Source organism: Arvicanthis niloticus, chromosome 6 (genome assembly GCF_011762505.2).
Source record: "Arvicanthis niloticus isolate mArvNil1 chromosome 6, mArvNil1.pat.X, whole genome shotgun sequence".
Lineage (NCBI taxonomy): Eukaryota > Metazoa > Chordata > Mammalia > Rodentia > Muridae > Arvicanthis > Arvicanthis niloticus.
In genome coordinates, this window is record NC_047663.1 from 76,691,832 (window position 1) to 76,716,192 (window position 24,361).

The following is a 24,361-nucleotide window of genomic DNA, read 5'->3' on the forward strand; positions in this document are numbered from 1 at the left end:
CTATCATCTATTAAAATGGTTCTTTGTAGCTCTACAACAAGTCACCCAAAAACGTAATGACTTAAAGCAATAGTTCTTTATCATCACTAATGCTGTGTAGGGGTCAGGAAGTCAGCCATGGCCCCTTATAGAGAGATAATCTGTCTCCAACCCACACATGATTCTTTGAGGTCTCAACAGAAGACTCAAGGGCTGGAAGTTCCACTCACCTATAGCTCATTCATTTATATGTCCAATAGTTGATGCTATCTGGGAGCAAGTGGCCCAGCTGGAGCCAGCTACTGAAACAGCCACATATAAACCCTGGATTCTCTACAAGACAGATACTGGCTTCCAAGAGCCAATAGAAACTGCATTTCCTTTTACGGTCCACCCTCAGAAGCTGCGTAATGCTACTTCTCTAGCTTCTATTAGCCAAGCCAGTTGCAAAGATCTGCCCTTATCCAAGAGAATGGAGATCCCTGCCTCTCTGGCAGAGTTCAAGTCACGTGACAAAAACAAGCCTTTAAAGTGGGAAATAGTCAATGCCGCCATCTTGGATGGATATTTCTGCCATAGTCATCTTTCATAATCTCCAGGGGAACGGGACCGTTTTGAACTCGCTGTCCTTGACTCGTGTGACAATTCACTCTTACCTGTCTTCAAATATTCACCCTACCACCTGAGTCCAGAATCCCTGATAGATACGTAACCACTTTCTAGGTCGTGGTGAGGGGAGGGGGTGGGGCGGATCTGCTCAGTGAGATTCAGATGGTCTCCTGGCTTCTTCTGAACAAAAACAAATAAATGTCATAAAGCAAATGTCATCTCAAAGGGCTCCCTGTTACAAGCATTAACTCAACAATCCTCATTTCAATAACCCTCCGAGCCATATACACTGCGTTATAGTTCACACCGCCCTTCGGCTCGCCTGGGCCCCTTCAATCAATAAAACTCCAAGATGACTTTTCAGATGGAAAGGTAAGTAAATAAAAATGCATGTGGTGTTAAGTACAAACGTGGCTCAAAAATCGCTCACACTATACTTTCTCTGCTCAACTTTTGCCTTCCCAAGTTGTACTCATTAAGACCCAATCCCTCAGGGGTGGGCACCTCAGCATAAACAGTTCCAACAATTTTGCTGAGAAGGGGGGGGATGGGGGAGAACCAGGTAAATAGGTGGCTTTTACCACCTCAAAAGGGTGGTTTGACCACACTACAGCTATTGCCAAGAATCCAGCAGGAACTGGATAATTTGAAGGTGGAAAAGCAGCAAATAAATTGACTTCTCTTTTAGCCCTCAGGCAAAGCATTGGTGATTCATTAGGGGTTTCAGAACTCATTGCAGTTTCCTGCACTCAGTCCTTCCGCTGCAGACCAGGCCTGCCTCCCAGGAAGACAGGGGCAAAGCTATGCTCAGGAGAGCCAGAACAGAATCCAGACTCCAGACTTTCCACCCAGTGAAGACACTCCAGGTCCTGACTGTGTGGGAAAGAGCAGCTTTGGGTCTCACTTACTTGCCTCAGAGCTTAAGCATTTGAAAGAGGTTTCTTTCAATGAAGCAGATAGTATTCCTTGAGCATACTTAGTGTGGGCCCATCACTGAACTGAGGGCTTCTCCCACATGCATTATTTGTTCTGAGAAGAATTAATTAAGCAAACACATGTCTTTGAATACCTACCAGGATTATTATTTGATGTATTATTTAATGCTACTAGAGATGTAATGGAGAAACAGCTGTGGGGGATTTCAGAGCCTTGTGCTGTCACAGAATCCCACGGTGGTAATCCTGGTGTCTTTGGTGACTTGAGGTGCTAGTGCATGTCCAAGGGCTGACATTGCACTGCAGTGTTCAGCAGGCCAAGCTAAGTTTAGTGTATGCCTTGGGAATCTGTTGACTAACTTGAAAGAGAAAAGTGGGAAAACATAAAAGTGCCCAAGCTATGCAGAGGAATATCAGGCCTGGGATTTGCATCCAGCTCTACTACTTCGTAGCTGTGTGTCCTTGGGTGAGTTACTTCACCTCTCTGAAAAGAAAGAATGATTTGTGAGATGATGACCTCACTCATGCTTCTGACCACAGGAAGCAGATATGCAATGCTTAGTGAGGGTAAAGATAAAAGAGGAGGAGGTTGGGTGCTAACTGAAAGCAAACAGAACCTGCCTTAGGGTATTTTCCTGGTGCTGTAACAAAACACCCAGATCAAAGCAGCTCTGGGGGGAAAAAAAATCTCTTTTTAGCACACAGTCACATAACAATGAGGAAACCAAGGCAGAGTGAGCTTGAAGCAGCTAGTCGGGTTATATTTATAATCAGAAGTGAGTAGTAAATGCAAGTGACTGCCAGACTGTCTCCATTTTTACAAGTACGAACTCTGGTCAGGGAATGACTCTGCCCATAGTAGGCAGCTCTTCTCACATCAGTTAATGTAATCATGATAACCCTCACAGGTGTGCCCAGAGGTCCATCTCCCAGATGGTTCTAGGTCCCGTCAAGCTGACAATTCACACTAACCATCACGGTCTCTGACTTAACAAATATTTTACTTTATGGTAATGTGGAATGAGACAAGTTCAGTAGAAACTATACTTTGATTCTGACTTTTGATCATTTCTTGGGGTGGTGATATACTATCTAAAACTCTTTTGATACTCTGCAGTGGAATTACCTAGAACTTAGTCTCCTTGTGTCCAGGAGTAAAGCCACTGATTTTCTGCACATGCTCTGTTGCTAAGTGATGGTGGTCCATAGGTTACATGTCTCAAATGCATTTCAACTTAGAATAGTTTCAACTCAAAATTGTTTTTTGGGGGGGATATAACCCCCACTCTAAACTGTGGAGTATCTGTTTATTACAAAACAAAATGGGAAGACACATAGGCCAACACCTCACAGATAAAGACTAAGGATTACACAAAGCCAGAAAGACATGACAGTAAGTGTTAAGAAAGACAAAGTTCATTCATTCATTCATTCATTAATCCACCCTTTTCTTTAGTAAATATTTCCCGGGTCCTTGTTCCATACAAGACACCCTGTTGTACTGAATAGGGTATGAGGACTAAGAAAAGTGAACAGACAGTTAACACAACTATCATTCCAGAAGGAAGGTTCTGGAAATACAAGTCCAGAGATTTGGAGGCTGTATTTATGGGTCAAAAAGCACTCTGGGGGCTTGCAGTTTCCTACAGTTTTAACACTTCAACTAGCACAGAATCTGTCCTAGGAATGAGGACCTTAAGAAACAGATAGACTGGATTAGAGAATGCTCTCTGACTAATTGTCTCCCATCCAAATTGTCGTCCCCCAAATGTACCCACACCGGCCCTTCACAAAGTCCAAGTAGGTAATATAATAGGTTAGCTGGCCAAAAGCAGCAGCTTACTGAGCTACCAGTGAGCCCCCTTTCCTCACCACCAGGACATCAAGTTCCATAGAAACATGCCCACTCACACGCTCCAGTCACAGACACAAAGTGCCCGCTTTGGGCCAGCTCTGATGCAGGTCTCAAGAAACAGCCTTAAGTTAGCAAACAAGACCCCTGCCATCTTCATGCACCTGTCTGGGAAAACATACAACTAAGAAGAGGCTGAAGCATCTTATCTGAAGGCCTTGTCACCAGTTGTTTGGGAGATAAAAACTTTTCCAGTTTCTGAGAGACTCTGCCTGATATGTTTAATACCAACTCATGCGTTCTACACTGTAGCATCTGAGCCAGCTCTGAACTCAGGTATATTAACAGTTCTGCAACTGTACATTGAAATGTTTATCCTGCAAGGAATAAATTCAGAAATTAGAGAGTCTCACATCTATGAAGGTCTGATTTTGCTACAAAAACTACAAGTAGATGGGTTGGAGAGATAGCTCAGTTGGTAAAGTGCTTGCCTTGCATGTGAGAGAATCTGAGTTCAAATCCCCAGAAGTCATGTAGAATAAAGTAGGCAGAGACAGGAGGGTCTCTAGAAGTGCACGAGCCAGGTAGCCTGGCCTGTGTGACAAAGTTCCATTCCAGTGAGAGACCCTGACTCAAAACGAAAGTGAAAAGGGCCTGGGAGGAAATGCCCGAGGCTGTCCTCTGACTTCCCAATGCACACTGGACAAATGCACACACCCACAGGTGTCTCTCTCTCTCTCTCTCTCTCTCTCTCTCTCTCTCTCTCTCTCTCTCTCTCTCTCTCTCATACACACACACACACACACAAATACACATGTATATACATCTCAAAACATGAACATTTATATTCATGCCATATTCATATTCTTAACATCTAGTTTTCAAGGCATTTAGAATTTCTCAGCATCGTGGAGCGCAACCGTAAACAAGATAATTTTAGATAGTGGTATGAGAAACAGAGACAGCATGAGAAGGTAACACAGTTGTGCACAAGGTGGAACTGGAAGCCCCATGCAGCATGCTCCCCTCATGTCACACACCCCCAGATGCCTAGACAATAATGTGCTCTCTGCTGACTTGAAATGTCGGAAAAAGAGCTGATACCACTCAGAACCTCATTTCTAGGAAAGCATTTCCTAAGCCTCCATCAAATGCATACCTCATGACACCCTTGCATGCAGCTCTTTGCTAGTCCTCAAGATTCCCCCTTTAAGGTCTAAAGCAGTTGGAGTCAGCCAGAGCAGGTAAGAGATCTCTGGAGGGCACTGTAGAAGAGAAGAACATGCAATGACACATGTGTGCATGTGCTGACACCATGACAGAACCCATTACTTTGTGCTCTAACCTAAAAGGCTTAATTCCCTTTTAAATTAAATCCTTTATTTTCAATTTACAAAATTTGTCTTAAAAGGAAGCAGGACTGAAAGAAATGCCACAAATAGAAAGATGGTATCTTTGCAAAACACTTAAAAATATACAGAGCCTTGTAAAACTTCAGTCCTTTCCTGGCACTGCCTCTGCGTTATCAATGCAGACCACACTGTGAGAACTCCTGGCACAGGCCAGCAAGTGGATTGGGCCAAGGTGAGTCTAATGTCACAAAGCTCGCTGCCATCCACTCTGTGCTACTCCACACCATAAGCTGCCTCCTTCCCTCCCGTCTTCCCCACATCAGCCTGGCTTGTGGGGAGACCACAGGCAGGGAAGCCCCAGGCAGACCTGATCCAAGGTACTCCACTGCCTCCAACTCTCATTTTAAGAAGGTAGTCATGCAAGGGTCTCCAGTGGCTTTCACATACAGTCAATTGGCTGCCTCCAAAACTTCCGTGTCAACCACCTGACACTCTGACACCACCACCCAATGTTCTATGAACCCAGACAGCAGGAGGGAGACCAAGAGACAGAGATAGAAAGAGAGACAAAGAGACTCCAAACACAGCTATAAGTCTCTGCCCCACCCCACCCCTGTACTGTCAAAAACTACAAATACTGCGTTTCAAAAGTAGTGTGTGTATGGGGGGGGGGGGTGTATAAAAAGGGGGGAAGATGGGGGAGCAGTGTGTGTCTGAAAGTAAACTGAAATACCAATAAACATCTAACTACCCGTACATTTCTCTAATTTATTTTTGTAACGTAGGACATAGACTGAGAATATAGACACTAGGAGTTTACAACTTCTAATAAGATGACTTTAAAGACACTGGGATTTTTAAATGTTATTTTAAAATACCAATCATTGGTCATTTACAAGGCACTAATCACTTTCTACAGATTTTATTTGTCTTAGCTGATGTAATCCTAGGGAGTAGTGTAAAGACCCAGGTAAGGATCATTCTGAGGATAGGCTCGGCCTACTGACTTAGAGCAATAGGGTGAATGGGTTTAGGCTCTAGGGCCTGCTACAGCTAAAAACTGGCAAGAAACCAAAGAGCTGGATGAGAAAGATTCTGAGACCAAGCCTGGACTAACAGGAAAGTGCTGTGATTGATAAGCTATGCCGTGCACAGTACTAGAGGCAAAAGTGTTACTACATTTAACAAGCATTTGCCATCTTAACTGAAGAACTGATCCATCTTCCGGAACGCCTAAGGGTGCCCACACAGGCTATACCCTGCTCAGTTTTAGTGGGTGCCATTCATACAGAGCTTGACATCTATGAAACTTGCTGCGCTTGCACCTACACAGCTGTACATGGCAGTCCTGCCCCCACGATCCCTTATGAAAATTAAACCTGGTCTAGGAAATGATGAACTGGGCTGTGGAGATGATCTCTTAAAGAAGCAGTTCTCAACCTGTGGGTCATGACCCCCTTAGAAGTCAACCTACCCTTTCACAGGGTCACCTAAGACCATTGGAAAACACAGATATTTGTATTCTGATTCTTTTTGTTGTTGTTGTTTTGTTTTGTTGTTTTGTTTTTTGAGACAGGGTTTCTCTGTGTAGCCCTGGCTGTCCTGAAACTCACTCTGTAGACCAGGCTGGCCTCGAACTCAGAAATCTGCCTGTCTCTGCCTCCCAAGTGCAGGACTTAAAGGCATGCACCCCCACTGCCCAGCTTATTGTGATTCTTAACAGTAGCAAAAATTACAGTTATGAAGTAGCAATGAAAATTATTTTATGGTCAGGGATCACCACAACATAAAGAACTGTATTAAAGGGTCACAGCACTAGGAAGATTGAGAACCACTGCCATAAAGGGGCATGCTCCGTGCAAAGAGCCTAAAATGGAAACTGTAGGACCCTTGTCCTCACTTATGTGGTCTCTGTCTTCTAGAAAGTTCCTTCCCCTTTATGGATCTCAGTTTTATAGGCTGTGAAATTATTTAGACAACAGTGCCCTCAGAACTGCTGCCAAACATGTATGTGGTGACCTTTGATGTTTGCTTTGCCACTACATGGTTCCTACCCCTCTGGTGCCCTCACATGTTTGCCCTTTCCACCCTCAGCATTTTAGCTTCATCCCAGTGTTGATCATGTGACCAGCTAGATCAAGCAGTGTGTGATTCAACCACCCCTGACCACAGAGACTCTCAGAGCCAGATCCACAGCCCAATCAGGCCCAGTGAGATGCACAAGCCTGAGGATTTTCTTAATGCTTAGAACAGGGTTTAATAGCTCCCACTGGCTGGAGATCTGGGAGGATATCGCCCTCAAGAAGTGTGAACAATGCTTCAGGTGACAATGAACAGAAAGTCTGAAAATAGGACCCTTATCAAAGAGTCATGGTCCACAAATAGTGAAAACATATCCTGGCCACGTGGTGTGAGCTATGTGTGCCCAGCTTCGTGTGCACCAGGCAGTCTCTAACATAAGTGAATTCCATCTTTTGCTTCCTCAGTTTCGAGTGTTATGTATGCAGGTATGATCTAAAGAGTGAATTTCTAACTCCATATGAAATGTGACCTTGCTGTCACCGACAAGAGCCACACAGAGGGAAAGTATGTGATGTGCTTGCACTGCGCCACCCAGACACATCTCAGAACTTCCCGTGGCGTGTAATGAGCCTGGGAATGAAATGCACACTTCCCATCCACCAAGACTTTCATTTCCAAATGCCATCAAAGTTGTCACTTTGGAAAGGGACCTATAAATTTAAATTTTCTCATTACACATTCCACCAGTACTGTTTTGGAAGGCCTTCAGATCTAGTCTGCAGAACCTGACAATGGGAAACTGTAGATCAAAAGCCAGGCATGGAGATGCATGCTTATAATCTCACGGCTGGAAAGGTAATGACCAGTGGATCCCTGGGGATTCCTCAACAGCCAGTCTAGCCTAATTGCTGAGCTCCAGACAATAAAGAAACCCCTTCTCAAAACACAAAGTGAGCAGCCATTGAGGATTAACACCCAAGGTGACCTCTGCCCTCTACTATGTGTGCACGCTAGCATTCACAGTACCCTCACAATGCTGACTCTAAACCAAAGTTACAGCCAACCCTTCCGACTACCTATCAGGTGAAGGGATCTAGTTACCGACACCAGGAGATGGGCAGGGAGAACAGGTCCACTTTGTCCGCACAGTTGACTGCTCTGTGTGGCCACCCCTAGATCAGTCCCACCTATCCAATTTCTCAGGCTTGTAAACAGACTCCCATGGGAATGTGGAGACTTTTGGTGGCTCCTTACATTCTGGGATGTACAGCTTGGGACTTTTGTGGTCTTCATTCTCAATACATGAACCAGGGAACGTTTGGTTCTGTACCGTGAAAACAAGAGACAGAAACAAGTTATCTATCTATGTGAGGTTTGCAGAGGGCCTTCCTGGGGTCACAGGTTCCTGTTGCTAAGCAAACCCAGATACGTCATAGCCTTCAAGCTACATGTTATACACTGCTGACTTAGAATAAACTCTCATATACTGGAAAGCATAAAATCACTTAGAACCCTAAGTTACCTCCCCAGACATGATTTCAGTTATTATGTTCATGCACGGATCACTTAGAGGTGGTAAATACTTTCTGATAAATGCATCATCTGATAACTTAGTTATTGTATGAGGTTGACTAACATGGACCTTTGGAATCTTGCCTGCTACCCCACATGGACTATTCAGTGTGGCTTACTGCTCTTAAGCTAAAAATACATACAGCACGTGGCTGTCCTGACTACAGCAATTTATTGTAGCGGAATGATGTGTGTGTGTGTGTGTGTGTGTGTGTGTGTGTGTGTGTGTGTGTGTGTGTGTGAATACACAGAAGACAGTTCTAATACAACATGCTAGACGATAGAGACTTTTCAGTTCTCTGGCAACCCCATGGGGTCAATCTGCCATCCACTACTCTTTACAGATTACTTCTTGTTCCTTCCTCTCTGCGAGGTGAATTTAAAAAACCCAGACATCTCTGATATGTGGTTTGCATCTACTTTACTGTTTTTATGTAGCTATGGATATTTTTCACATTTTTGTTTGGGTCTTTGTTCTCTTTTTCATGATTGATCTCTAAGGATTTTTCTAATATCAAATAATATGAGCCATGCTGCCCGAGACATACTTTAATATCACCTTTGTGCTTTAACTTAGTAATGTGGAAGTTTTAAAGTATAAGACTTATACTTTTAGGATTTATTTTGTGTTTATGTTTGAGTGTTTACATGCATGTCTGTGCACTACCTTTATGCAGTGTCCTCAAAGGACAGAAGAGGGCGCCAGATGGCTTGTAACTGGAATTACAGACTGTTTTGAATCATTATGTGGGTGCTAGGAACTGGATCCAGGTCCCCCAAATCCCCTGCAAAAGGAGCCAGTTCTCTTAACTGCTAAGCTAGCTCTCCAGTCCCAATATATTTTTATTTATAATTTTACAGCTATTCATTGTTGGTGCCATGGTTTTTAAAAAGGAATTTTCTGAATGTTAAAAATATTTACCTATGTTTATTACTTTTATGATTTGTTTATATTTAAATCTCTAATTTATATGACATAAATGTATGTTATGTGTAGCCGTATATGATGTATGTGTGTATACATATGCTGTATATGCATGTGTATGTATATATGTGTATATGTATGTGTGTATGTGTGGTATGTGTGCATGTGTATATGTCTGTATGTGTGTATGTATGTGTGTATATATATGTGTATATATTTGTACACGTGTATGTATGTATATGTATGTGTATATATAGGTGTGTATATATGTGTATGTAAACACATATGAGGAATACTACCAGGATCATACACATGTTAATTAAGCTCTATGACTAAGCAACACACACAGCCAGGGCTTCATAGTTTGTGCAGGGTAGGAAGCAAGTAGGGCCTTGACTTTAGCCTCTTCAAGTATCCAAAATCAGTATCATTGTAACAAATAGATGTTACTTGTATACATATGCTACATCTCACCAACAACCAGCCACTTAGATAGATCATCCATTCCAGCCACCAAGCTAGCCCCTCAGCACTACCATCTTACTTCAGTCACATTATCAAAATTCTAATCCAGTAGGATATTTCCTCTCTAACCTTTTCCCCCAAATTTTATGTTCTCTCTTTAAGCATTTATTACAGAAGTATTTTGGAATCATTTTGCTAAGCTCCTTCCAAATTCTTCTGATATTTCCTATGGAGCTGCAATAAATGGATAAATTGAATTGTAGGCCATTGACATCTTCCCAATGCCTCCATAATGTGTCTTTTCATTTGCTCAAGTCTTCTTTTATGCCTCTTAGTAAAGTTTTATCATATAGGTCCTTTATGTCCCTTATTAAAATTATTTCTGCATAATATATGGCTACTATTATATTCTGTTTTGTAGCAAGTTCATGCTGGTATATAGCAAGCCATTGGTGTATACTACTGTATACATGCCTAGTTGAGCAAAAGCCATGGAGGTGGTGGAGCTAGATCAGATGATCCCAAATCACAGAGAAAAAGATGGGGTAGAGAAGAGGAAGCAGAGGATGGAGGAGAGGAGGAAGAAGAGATCACTTCTCCTGTCTTTTCCCGGCCATAACCCCACTGGAAACCCACTGAAGCTGGTGAGCGGGAAGTAGCAGAGTTATAGAAAGCCTCAGACATATGCAAGGGAGGCCACGGGACAGACCTTGGACAGATCCAAAGTCCAACTCATGTTGTCTCCATAAAGACTCCTGATTCCTCTAAAGATCATACCTGCTCTCAAAACCAGAGCTGTCTCCTCTGGGACAGCTACCACACTGTGCACTGATTTAAGAACACCAACAAGTACATAATGGAATGGCTGAAGCAAGCTTATCACTTCCAAGGGGAAACTTGCTTCTGAGTATATTGGTATGATTATTAGATAGAGACAGAAATGTAGAAATTATTTACTGTGTAAAACTGTGTGTCATTTCAAGAGTCTCCCAAGGACTGGAAACCTCAGAGGGCTTATTCTGGAAAAGCCCAATGAATTTGACCTCCTTCTCCTTTCTGCCTTAGAGTCACAAGGGTCACATTCCTCAGAGGATAAAGGCAGGGAAGAGAGATTCTCAGCCAGTGCACCTCCTTACTACACTCATCCTAGGCAGCCAGACAAACTACATCCCCCAGCAGGGTCAATACTGCTTCCAAAGTCTTTCTGAACACCACAGTAAACTGATAAATCTTCTAAGATGTAGTTTCAATACTATATGACACAGTTAGCTACATCACATTGAGGAAGACCCCCACCTACCCCCTGCCAAAGCTTTCTGAAAGGTTTCATGGGAATTTCAAAATTGTCTCAACTCTCCTCATCACCAGAAGTAAATACTCAAAGAGTATGTGTGGTAACAGATAACTCAGTTTTATAGTGAGTAAAATGATTCAAAGATGATACATAGATGACCAATGATTAAAAGATTCTTGCTATCACTAATCATCAGGAAAGCCATGAGATATCAGGTCACACCCATTGGAGAGACACCATGATGATTAAAAAGTAAAATTTTTAAAATGCTACAGAATTGATAAAGTGCTAGACACACAAGCCTTAGGATCTGAGTTCAATCTCCAAAACCTATATTTAAAAACTTCTGGGTACTGGAGTTAGTGAGATGGCTCAGTGTTTAAGGGTACTTGCTGCTCTTGCAGAGAACCTAGGTTCAGCCCCCACATGCTGGCTCACAGCCATCTGTAACTCAGTTCCACCAGTCTAATGCCCTCTTCTGGCCTTTATGGGCACTGCACACATGGGGTGCACAAACACACATGCAAATAAAAACACCTCTATCCATAAAATAAAATGAAAATGGATAAATCTGTTTTTAGTCCAGGTATGGTGGCACACATGATCTCAGCTCAGCACTGTGAAAGTAGAGAAAGACAAAAATCTCTGGGGCTCACTGGCCAGACATTCTAGCTAAGTCAGTGAGTTCTAGAATAGTTAGAGACAGACCATGTCGTCAACAGTATCCTGAGAAACAACAAGGCTGACATCTGGCCTCCACTTACATAAATATACATGTGTGCATCCACATACACACACACAAGAATAAATAAATAAATATTTAAACCCACAGGGGGGATAAAACAGAAAATAACAAGTGTTGGTGACAATGCGGGAAGACAGGAATTTCTCTTCATTGTCAGTGGAGTTGTAACAAGGACACCACTGTTACCTTACAGGCGTTTCCACGAGACTCCTCCCAGGGACCCAGCAACAGCTTACATCATCACCTGTCGCCATTACCTGCCACTGCCAGGTGTGGTGCCCTGGCATATAAAAAAAACTCCTTGAAAACTAGTTCTCTCTCTTTTTCTCTCTCTGTCCCTACATGTTCTCAGCCAGTCTCTCTTTCCCCCTTTATGCCCTTTTTTCTGTCCTTCTCTGTCCCCACTTCTCTTCCCTCATGACTCTGTTCCCATCTGTCTGCCTCTACCCCTTCTCCAGCTCCTCACTCCCCTCCCTTCCCCCAAATAAGCCTCCTTTATATTAGATCTGTTTCACGACATGATTTCTCAGAGTACACCTTGGCATGGGCCTGACCAGTACCCCCCACCACCACCACCGTATTATATTTCATAACAGCCACTGCTATAGAACACACTGTGGAAGCTCCTCAATACACTGAAACTATCATAAAAGGCAGCGCTTCTCCCGCTGGGTATAAGATCTCAGAGAGATATTTGCACTGTCTTGTTCACAACAGCCAAGTAACAGGAGCAACCTAAGTGCTTATCCATGCATAGATGGACAAAGAGAAGATCATGTTTACAGACAGTAGGATGTTACTGATCCTTGAAAAGGAAGATGCCATCAAATGACACAAAGTGTATGAGCCTCGGGGATGTCGTGTTAAATATTGTAAGCCAGTGGCAAAAATGAGTGAGAAACAGCACACAATTTGCTCACGTGGGGCAAGTAAGCCAGGTGAGGTCACAGGAATGGAGTATGGAGAATTCTGTCGACCACCAGGAAAAGCATATCAAAAACTGCTTAATAGGCACAGAGTTTCTGTCAAGTCAGATGGAAAAGTCTGGGACATACAGTTCGCAGGACTGCTGTAACCGTTTATAAATTAAGAGGGCAATCTTGTGTTACCAACTTTTACTACAGTGAAGAGGAGAAGGGAAAGGAGGGAGAGGTGGGGGAGGGGAGGGAAGGAGGGGAGAGGAGGAAGAGAGGGAGGGAGGAGGGAAAAGAGGAGAGGAGGGGGAGAAAGTTGGGAGGGATATGGAGGAAGAAAGGTAGTGAAAGAAGAGAGAAGAGAGAGGAGACAAGATGGTGACATTTGCAGGGAAGATGAAGGTATTCACACACAAACCCCTGACAGGTCCACTCTTGGAGACTGCATCTTTCCTCACAGTCCCCTGTTGCTGCATCTTCCTCCCTCCCCACTTAGTCAACAGCACTGCTGATGGTAATCCTGTGTTTTTGCTTATGTTTCTATCTGCCACACAGCCTAACTCTGTACCTGGCACAAAGCCACTATTCCATCAATGTTCCTCAAAATAAATAAACTACTTAGTTGATTTTAAAAATGAAGGAGCTTTAGGAATGGGGCCTCAGTTTCTCCAGGTATAAAAAGAATCTTAAACACCCGCCTTTATAAAAGTCCATGTGCTGGAGAAATCCCTTCAGGTCCCCTTTGACTGTGGGAAGTGAGAATGTGGGGGATATCCTTCCTCCCACATCACCAGCTTGTGTCTGCTTCCATCCTGATGAGTCACCTGGGACCAGACACTGTCTCTCTTGGACAGAGCATGTCAAGTAGCTGCTGGGAGCAGCAGGCACATAAATCTCTGCTATGTCCCCAGCTGTTACCTAGGGAACACCAAGGCACAGCCAAAGGGGAGGGATCTTCAAACACAGAGGGTTCTGGCCAGTGTCTCAGCACTCTCCCGTGACAGTTGGACAGGAGCATCCTCCTTCTACATCAGTCAGAGTCCTGTCCCTGTGGAAGGCTTTTAAAAGGAGATCCCAAGCCAGGCAGTGGTGGTACACACCTTTAATTCCAGCACTTGGGAGGCAGAGGCAGGCAGATTTCTGAGTTCGAGGCCAGCCTGGTCTACAGAGTGAGTTCCAGGACAGCCAGAGCTACACAGAGAAAACCTGTCTCAAAACAAAACAAAACAAAACAGAACAAAAACAAACAAACAAGCAAAAAAGTAGCTCCCAGCCAAGAGACCCTGAAAAGTGCCAAGGTCTCTATTCCAAAAGCTGAAGAAGGCACAGCAATCAGTTAGCAAAATGATAGCACAAGGACACAGGACTGTGGGGTCTGTTTCTGCCTGGCCATCTTCTGTCAGGACATAGAGGCAGGTACTTTTTCCTCCACTTTTCGTGGGTGTGAAAAGCAAGTGGAATGTTTATAAGCTTCTCGGCTTAAGTCCTGACATACAGCAAGAAGCTAACAGACATAGCTATAAATTCAATTATATGAGTTGTTCACAGACATAGTAATAACAACAAGCACATACTACCTCACCATACTCTCGAAAGTGTTATCTTACCTTACAGATGAGGAAACTAGGCTCAGAGAGGTTAAGCAATTGCTCCAAGGCCTTTAGCTAAGAAGCAGATCTGGTAATAATAGCCAACTAGCTGCTTTAAATGATAGAGTTTATTCTGATAACTCCCATGAGAAGGAGTGGGGGAGTCTCCAATACACTCAGCTCCACTCACCCAAATGAGCCCCCTCCTTATGTAACACCTCCAGAGCTTGTTTCAACACATCTTTTCTATTCTCAAGTTCCTCATTAATAGAATCTTGGGCACTGGTGAGCTCTAGGTGAGCCATATGTTCACCCCTCGGTCTAAGAGGGGTGTGTGTGTGTGTGTGTGTGTGTGTGTGTGTGTGTGTGTGTTCGAGGGAGAATTTGTGTATATTTGTATCAAAGTGAGTGTGCATCTATACATGTGTTTTTGTTTTCAAGTGCGTGTATATGTTTGTGAATGAGTGTATATGTTTGTGAGCGTGTGTGTTGTGAGTGTGTATGCGTGTGTATGTGTGTATGTAGCCTAGAAAACATCTTTTGAAATGTTAACAGGAGTATTCTCAGAGTGGATTAAGGCTTCTTATCAGTTTCCTATGCCTTTTCATAGTTCACTGTAGCTACAATCTGCCTTGATGGATCTACTGTTATTCCTGTAGTGTTTAAATAATCAAGATCACGTGGTGGTGTTAATTTGGATGCACTTATTTCCATGGCTATTGGCTGTATGTCAGGAACCTTAGTTTGGCTCTGGCTCTGGGTGACCATGGTCAAGGCATTGGTCTGGCTTTAATTTCCTTGCCTGTGACATAAAGGAAGGGCCACAGGACTTCACAGTCCCCACCAGCTGTGATTCTGAACACTTCTTTCCCAAAGACACCCAAGCAAAGTAAAAAGCATAGATACGAAGTCACTCCTGAATGTAAATGGGCTCATTTGCAAGCCCCAAGGATTTCATCAGAAGTTGAATGTGCTCTGCAGAACTCAAAGAGATTACTCCTCAGTGAAGACCAGCTTACCATTCAATCCAGGAAACCTCTCCAGTCCTTTTACAGGAAGGAAGACTTAAGATTACTGAGTGGGCCTACTGTGTGCTTAGGGCTGGCACGGGGTGTGTTATCCACACTCTGATAACTCATAGCATTTGCTATCATCACGACTGTTTGATCTGGAACTCGTGACAGAAATCTACTGTGGTGCCCGTGTGTATGGTCAGTCACCAGCATTCCATAATCAGTGTTTCTTGGGCTCTGTAGAGTCACTGGTGCACATGATTCTTTTACAAAGAATTATTTCAGTCCAGATTAATAAGCAAGGAACGGGGAGCAATAGAAAAATGTCTGTCACTGGCAAGGATCCAACCCTATAAAGGGCTCCTGACACTCCCTGAAAACAGGACATTAGGCTGGAATACTTTGTCTGGGGACAGGTTAGAGAAGGTCACAATTTAGGAGTTGCTGGAAGCAGCATGAATGAGGCCTTTGGACTCACTGGGTTCTTGCAAATGATAGGAGGGGAGGTTACAGAGGGCAGAATTGATTTCCAACACAAAATTTCACCACAGAAATACAATGTTGATAGAGAGTCGAGGTAATTAAGCCTTCTCCTGTCTGATTTTGCATTTAACAAACTCTGGTTTCAGGAACAGGATATGCAGGTGGCATGAAAGTTCTGGGCCAGGAAAAAAAAAAAAAAAAGACTCTCAGGTTTGTTTGGTTTTTTTTTTTTAATCTACACATGGGGGGCTGGAGAGATCGCTCAGTGCTTGGTGCTCTTACAGACAACCTGGGTTCCGTTCCTGGCAGCCATGCATGGCAGCTTTTAACCATCAGCAACTCGAGTTCCAGAACACCCATGGGCACCAGGCACATGCCTGGTACACAGACATATATGTGTAGACACATCTGCATACCCATAAAATAAAGAAATCTTTTAAATTATCCACACACATTCGGCATGGCAGCTCACACCCATAGTCTCAGCAATTAGGAAGCTGAGAAAACAGGCAGTATAAATTTGAGGCCAGCCTTTGTTGTATAGTGAGATCCAGGACAGACTATGTCAGTTACAATATGAGACACTGTCTCCAGAAAAAAAAAAAAATCCAAAAAAACCAAAAATGGACTGAGGGTATAACCCAACTGATAGAGTGCTTGCCTTTGTTTGAAACTCTGGGGTTTGATCCAGAGCAAGGCATAAACCAGGCACAGTAATAAACACCTGTAATTCCAGCCTTCAGAAGGTCAGGAAGATCACAAACTCAAGATCATTCTCAGGGTCCTCATGAGTTAGGAGAAGGCTGGGATACAAAGACCTTGTCTCAAAAAAAAAAATATTAATTATGTGAATCTAAAACGTAAAAATAAACATGAATGGGCTGGAGAGATGGCTCAGAGGTTAAGAGCACTGACTGCTCTTCCAGAGGTCCTACGTTCAATCCCCAGCAACCACATGGCAACCATCTGTAATGGGATCCGATGCCCTCTTCAGGTGTGTCTGAAGACAGCTACAGTCTACTTACATATATAAAATAAATAAATAATTCTTTAGAAGAAATAAATAAATATGGATAAAAATATTTATAAGTGGTGCGCCACTGAAAGTCGGAAGTTTTCACATGCACCTTGATGTAGTACTTTAGCTCTCAGTGAAGGCTGACGTCAACCTTCTATCTTTGGTTCATATCCATTCACTCACTTATTGACTGGAGCTCAACTGGACCCTTGGATGACCCAACGGAAATGCTTTCTCCATAGCACGTGGAGCCTGAGTCTAGGGGGAGAGGCAGGTGGTGCTGAAATAAATAGTTGGAGAAGTGTGTGACCACAGACCAAGGTCGGTGCTATGATAGGTGTTAAGAACAGAGAAACCTCCCCTAGCCTGGAGTTGGAAGGGAGGGAAAGACAGACATCAGAAGGTCATAGGTAGGTCATTATGAAAGGGCTTGGGCATCATGAAACAGGAGGTGCACTGTTAGAAAGAGAGCAAGGAGCGGAAGAGAAGGACAACAAAGGTAATGGGAGGGGCAGATGAGAAATCTGTGTGGGTAGAGATGATTGCCAAGGAGTCTGACACCTGTGTTCAGTCTCCAGCTGGTGGATGGAGAGAACTCCTGAGAGTTGTCCCCTGTGCGCACGCACGCGCGCGCGCGCGCACACACACACACACACACACACACAAATTAACCATTTGAAAGTCATGAGTGGGTAAATATGAGCAAGTACAATGTAATATGTACTCGTAATGTACACTTGTAATATGACAACAGCATAATGGAATCTAGTATTTTATATGCTAAAATTTGTAATTAAAAGAAATTAAGTAAAAAACGATGAAAAATAGCTATCCCTAAATGAGTAAGTGAGTGAGTGAGTGAGTGAGTGAGTAAGTGAGTGAGTAAGTGACCTGTGAGCTGCATAAAGGTGGGGTGTGTGGCAAGAATAAAGAGCACCAAGTGGGCAAGGCCATCTGTCATGGGCCCCCCAGAGACAAGAGTACTAGGACTGTCAATCAGATCATCTAGGTTTAAGATCTTGATTCTTCAAAAGCCTTGTGTCAAAGACCCTCAGCAAAGTCATTTGTACTTTCTGGGCCTCTATTAGATCATCTGTAAAATAGGCACATTAGACTAACTGACGTCTTCCAAACATGGTTCACCCGTCTGCGGTAAAAGAACCACCTAGGCTAACTAGGCACAAGCTCCTGAACCCCACAGCTCTGTACAAAACACAAGTTCCTGGACCCCATATTCAAGGTTCAGAATCAGAATGCCCAGAAATCTGATTTTAGGCCTTATTGTGGGTGAGTTGTGGCTGTGACGTTTCGGCCACTCTGCCTTCACTCTCAAACCTTTCCAGGGACTGGATCTCCAATTCTTCTTTTAATTTTCTAGATCCCTGGGGGATTGGCGCCACCCCAGATTGAACAGAGAGGAAATTATAAAGTCTTTCGGTGACAACAAAGAGCCAATCTTTCATGCACTACTGAAGATCCATCAGTGTTAAATCAGTTCCACTTTGACAAGAGAACTCTACTCAGTCCCTGGAATTTAACTGAAAGTACATATTCACAGCATTTATTTTCTGCTTTTTGTCCCCTCCTCTTGGCTCTCTCAAGGTGTGTAATCAGGGAGTGTGCACATGGGCATCTCCTTCCTTCCTTCCCTGTGTTTCTAGGAGGCGAATATTCTCCCTGACCGAAGGATTATTATCTATGAGCCACTTTGGCCTGGTACACAAGGAAAATTCCTGTTGACATAATTGTTCCAGTAGCCAAGAATCACAAGCCGAGGGCTTGCTGCCCTGCTTGTGGAGTTGAGCTGGGTTTCTCTTTCTCTCTGCACAGCAAGCTCCATTGGGCCAACTGCCCACCATACTCTACTCCCTGAGACCGCCAACGCCCACACTGGCTTTGCCTCCAATCCTGGAATTCTTTCTGCATACAAAATGATTTCCAGAGAGCTCTGGGATCTCTGAATATGGCCATTCAAAAAGCAAAGGCAGATTGATTATTTCTGTGTACCTGGTAATATTCCTGTCTTAAAATGTGAAGATCCCATGGCCTAGAATGATGGTTTCATTGATAATGGATCTACCCTGAAAAAAAAAAAAAAAAAAAAAGAGGACCTGAGTCCAGTCCCTACACCAACATAAAAATACTGGGTGTGGTGTGCTGGGTATGGTGGCATGTGCTTCTAATCAAAGTACTGCAACCTAGAAACAGAGTGATCCCTGGGACTCAGTAACCAACCAGCCTTGTCAATGAGCCCCAAATCCCGGTGAGAGAGATCTTATCTCAAAAGAATAGGTGGATGGTACCTAAGGAGGGAGACTGTCCACACACACACACAAAACATGTGCACATACACACTGTACACACACAATTACCTATACAAACACATGGAGGGAGGTAATCTTTGTAAAGTGTACAATGTATATATTCTAGGATTCAACAAGTTCTCAACAAATGTTATCTATTTCCTGTATTCCTGTTTCTTCAGCTACTGTTTCTTCATGGGAATTTATCTCAGAAAAAAAAAAGAAATCAACACAAAGAAAAAATATATCAGTTATTTATCAATTGGCAATCAAGAATCAGGACAGCTGAGAGACTGGCTCAGAGTGTACACTTAAAGCATTGGGGACTGAGAAATCGGTTGTGTACTTTTAAGATTATACAAAAGTATCAACAACAACTAACATTTGTTGAAAGCTCTCTAGGTTCCAGGCACAGTTCCATTTAATCCTCTCAACAACTTGATGTGGTAAATATTATTAAAACCCCTATTTTATAAACAAACAGATGGGAGGTTAAACAAATGAAGGAGCTTTTCCAGATCACAAAGCCCAGAAGAGGCAGGAGTGAGACTGTGATCTGTCCAGATGAAACCAGTCTGGTATGTAACCAGCTACTTCCTTAAGGCTAACTGGCATCTTATCCATGCTGTCACTGGAGGCTGTATCTGCTTGCTCTCTCTCTCTCTCTCTCTCTCTCTCTCTCTCTCTCTCTCTCTCTCTCCCTTTCTCCTTCCCTCACTCCCTCACTCCCTCCTCACATTCTCATGTTTTCTCTTGCTTGATCACTCTTGCTAGTTATCAACATATAATAAGCAATCTTCACAATCCCTAAAAAGACAATTACTTGGTTGGGTCTCTTATGTTAGTAATGGTTCTTTGGATAAACAAAACTGATAGAATGGTAGATAGATAGATAGATAGATAGATAGATAGATGTTATAGATTATAGATTTTATAAATATATTAAAGGGGATTTGTTAGATTAGCTTACAAAACAGTGTCTAGGTAGACCAACAATGGCTGTCTCATATCAGAGAGTCCAATAATCTGGTACTTGGTCAGTCCACAAGGCTAGATATCTCAGCAGCCCCAATCAGGTACAGAAAGCTTGGTGGATACTTGGTAAGCTGCTGATCTTCAATGTATGTTGGGAACCAGGAGAAATTAATTCTAGTACCAGTAGTAGCATCAGAATGAATGAATTTCCCCATAAGAGTGAGGGCAAGCCAGCAAAGAAGTCCCCTACTTCCATATCCTTTTATCTATGCTGCCCATTTAGGGAGGGACCTTGCACTTCAAATAATCTAATCAAGAAAGTCTCTCATGGGCGTTCACAGTGGCGTCCATTTTGGTTGGTTCCAGATTCCTGTCAAGCTGACAATCAAAATTAGCCACCATAGTCTCCCACCATTCTTGGAGACATTGAGGAGCCTGATATAAGCTTACTTGAGGTGCCCAGGATTAAAAGAAGAATATTTTCAAGTAAATACATGGTATTTCTGGGGCACACTGTAATAATCTAGTGCATATATACCCACATATATGATCACATCAGGTAGCATTTCTACCTCCTGAATCATCTGTCCTAGTCTGTGCTGAAAGGCTTCAGACTCTCTTGGTTATGATACATTGTTGCTAGCCATACAAACTTTACTGTGACCTAGAATTACTTCCTCCTCCTTCAGCTCCTGCTACCCGGACTCCCTCTGCCCTTCCTGGTCCCTAGTGACTACTCTGCTGCTCTCCACTCCCACAGAATTGGTTTTTATATTTCCCATAGAGGAGTGATGTCACTGCTTTACAACCCTTCTAAGCCTGGCTTAGTTTGTTTAACATGAAATCATCCAGCTCCATCTATGTTGTCCATATAATGAGGTTTCAATTTTCTCAATAATTGTTTTTTTTTAAGATTTGTTTATTTTCATTCTATTTGAGTGTTTTTCCCTTGTGTATGTGCACTGAGTGTGTGCCTACTTCCCATGGAGACAGGAAAAAAATGCATCATATCCCTTGAAACTGGAGTTACCCTTGTATACTACCACATGGGTGCTGGGAACCAAACCAGGCATTCTATAGACTCATCAAGTATTTTTAATGACTGAGCCATCTCTTGCACCCCAGATTTCAAATTTCAATTTTTATTCATTTGCCTTTGTTGTTGTTGTTGTTCTTGTTGTTGTTCTTGTTCTTGTTGTACATTCCAGACCAGCTTCTAACTTGCTTTGTAGGAGAGGCAAACCATGAACTCCTGATCCTCCTGGAGGAGTCCTTAGTGCTGGAATGGCTGGCAGGCATCACCACACTGGGTCCAGGGTTTCTATTTTTATAGCTGAAAACATTTCATTTGTACATAAAACACATTTTTATTAGGTGGAGAGATTTAATCCTTGGGTCTATAAAGAAGTGTCCACATTTGTGCTTTACTGTAACACAACCCCAAATACATCTGCTTCTACAGATGCAGATGGTCTACTGCATCTATAGAATGGTCTACTAAGACTAGCCCTGGTCTACTAAGACTAGCCCAGAACTTTCTGTAGTGTTTCTGCTGTTGATTTGTTTTGTCAGCACCAACATTAAACCACAGCCAAATATGGGGTACCAGAGAGATGAGGCGTATCGGCTCTCTCAGAAGATGGCCTATATTCCAATCCTACGTTTGAATATTCTAGGCAGGTTACTGAATCCCTCCCATTCTCAGTTTCTTTACCTATGAAATAGAACCAATAATATCTGTCATTAAAAAAAGTGATGTTGGGGAATTAGATTAGGTGACTCGTGTAGATGACCTCGGCGTAATTCTAGTGCCTATGTGCACCAAAGTCACAGTTTTATGTAAATGAGGAGAAAGGAATCAGGCAAAGCCCACCATGTCACGATTCTAGTGGGCTGAAGAGATGAAAGGGCTCCTCCTGGGAATGCACACAATGAAGTGAATTTCCATCATGCCAGATTTCTCTTGTCTAGGCATTTTCAAAACAGTTTCTACTCACGAATACAGTCCCCATAAGAAGCAGAAAGACCAGGATACCTCTTCTTCCTCTGCTCATCTTTTCTAACTCCTCGGGCAAGTTTCCAAATCTTTAATTTGGTGTCCAGTAAACAGCTGAGAATCTCTGGGCACTTCCTGTCTCATTACTCAGTGATCTAGCATCATTACTTGGTGCTACAAAGGAAACAGCCTCTTTCTCACCCTCTTCCCCCTCACCATGTCCTTGTACCCAAAGTGATGCCACGTACAATTGCCAAGCCTGCCCATACTTATCCCAAGGTCCCACACAGAGACACTTCTGCTCAAAAATAGAGAAAGAAGGCAGAAGCCAGTCGGAGTTCTCTCCTCTGTCTTGATCCCTAGAGGCCTGATCTGTCCCCTCTAAAGCTGAGCCCTAACACTTTGTCCAAATACAATTTTAGATGCCTCCAAGGAAAAGATTCCCACCACTTCCTCTAGAACTCTTTGAAGTTAGTGACCATAAGAGAAAATCCCCCAAAAGGCTTGTGTGGTTTGGATCAGAAATCACAAAAGAGGAAGAAGAGGAAAGATAGAGAAATTTGAGCCCTGTGTTCTGTATTTCTTTCTTTCCTTCTTTAACTCACACCCTTGTCCAGTGTCAGGCAAAATCCCCTGTATCGTCATTATTCATCTCAGATGTCAAAGTCCATGAAGACAAGGGAGGCCGGCATCAATTCACTTGGTTCAGTTCTAACTGTACTCTAGTATAAACGTTAAAGAGTAAAGCACTGGATTCATTCTGTTGCCCCAAAGCAAAAGAGAGAGGAAGGGAAGGAGACAGAGACAGAGAATAGGAGACTCACAGTTATAAGTAATAGGGTAGAAATATTGGTCAAGGGTCCTAACAAGAATGTGACCCTAAAGGAGTCACAATAAAGAATTAAAGAGCCAGACAGTGGTGGCGCACGCCTTTAATCTCAGCACTTGGGAGGCAGAGGCAGGTAGATCTCTGTGTTTGAGGCCAACCAGGTCTCAGGTCTACAGAATTGAGTTCAGGACAGCCAGGGAAACAGAGAGAAACACTGTTTCCAGAAAAGAAAAAAAAAAAAAGGCAAGAAGGGGAATTAAGGAAAATCATAGGACAAAGCAGCAGATAAATGGACACATGCATACATACATATATGATAGGTAGATAGTGGCACACATCTACATGGTAGATACATACACATGTGGTAGGTAATTGACAGAAAAAATGGTAAGTACACAGATGCATATATAATTATGATATATATATATATCATATGTATTATGATATATATCATAATTATACATGCATACTCAGATTATAAATATAAAATTATAGAGAATATTAATGTAATAACAGAGGCAGCCTTTTATTGGGGGATATAGCCAGCTTTCAGCCTAAACATTACAAATCAGGGAACCTTTCATGTGTACAACCACCTAGTATGTGTATATTGTCTTAGGGAATAGAAAGTACTATTTCTAAGGCACAAGTGAGTTAAGAGATGGAAATGACTTATATAGCGTGTCCAAAGTTCACCCAGCTGAGTGACTAAAACTGGGATTCAAACTCAGAGCCCGTGGCATGATGCAGAAACATGATATCCGTGGCAATAGAGTTATGAGCATGAAGTCGGTTCCCTTGGCTACTGATGCTGGCTCTGCCTCAGGCAAGCCCCATCTTCTTCCAGAGCCTTTGTGTCCCTGCACGTAAAATAAGAAAGTCAGACTAGAGTAAGGGTTTTCTACAAAGTTTCACAGGGTAAATACTTAAGGCTGTATAGACCAGATGACCCAAATGTTGTTAACTACTTGGCTTTGCCACTATACTAGGAAAACTGACATAGTCTCCACATAAACAAAATGCACATAACTGGGTTTCAATGAAATTTTATTATAAAAATAAAATAAGACACAGGCACAGAGGTTAATTTAGTCCACAGGTTATAGTTTGCATGTCATGGACTAATGTTTTGCTTTGTTTTGGAGTTGTTGTTGTTGTTGTTGTTGTTGTTGTTGTGACATTTTAGAAGTTCCTGGTTCTGGATTGTGATGGCAGAGCCCAGAGAGGCCAAGGCAATGAAGAGGCAGCTCTAAGGAGCCTGTTGCTGTAAGCTTTGATATAAGCTATAACACATGTTGTTAGAGTGACTCTGGCATTGTTTTCTAGTACAGTAGCTAGCTGGCATAAAAGGAAGTGGACCTCTTCTTTAATCCTACAAAAAGAACTGTCATATGACATGCATAGCCCCCCCCCCCCCAGGCCTTCACCCTGAACTCCCAGACTCTCCCCTAACATAGGATGTGAATTTAGCCCCTGGATGACTTGGCAGTT

At 42.9% G+C, this 24,361-nt stretch overlaps 1 protein-coding gene across 2 annotated transcripts in view; it reads left to right on the forward strand.

Annotated features, from left to right (window-relative positions):
* The window catches only part of Adra1b (adrenoceptor alpha 1B), a 118,975-nt gene that overhangs the window by 30,276 nt on the left and 64,338 nt on the right, over window positions 1–24,361 (forward strand). The window lies entirely within an intron of this gene.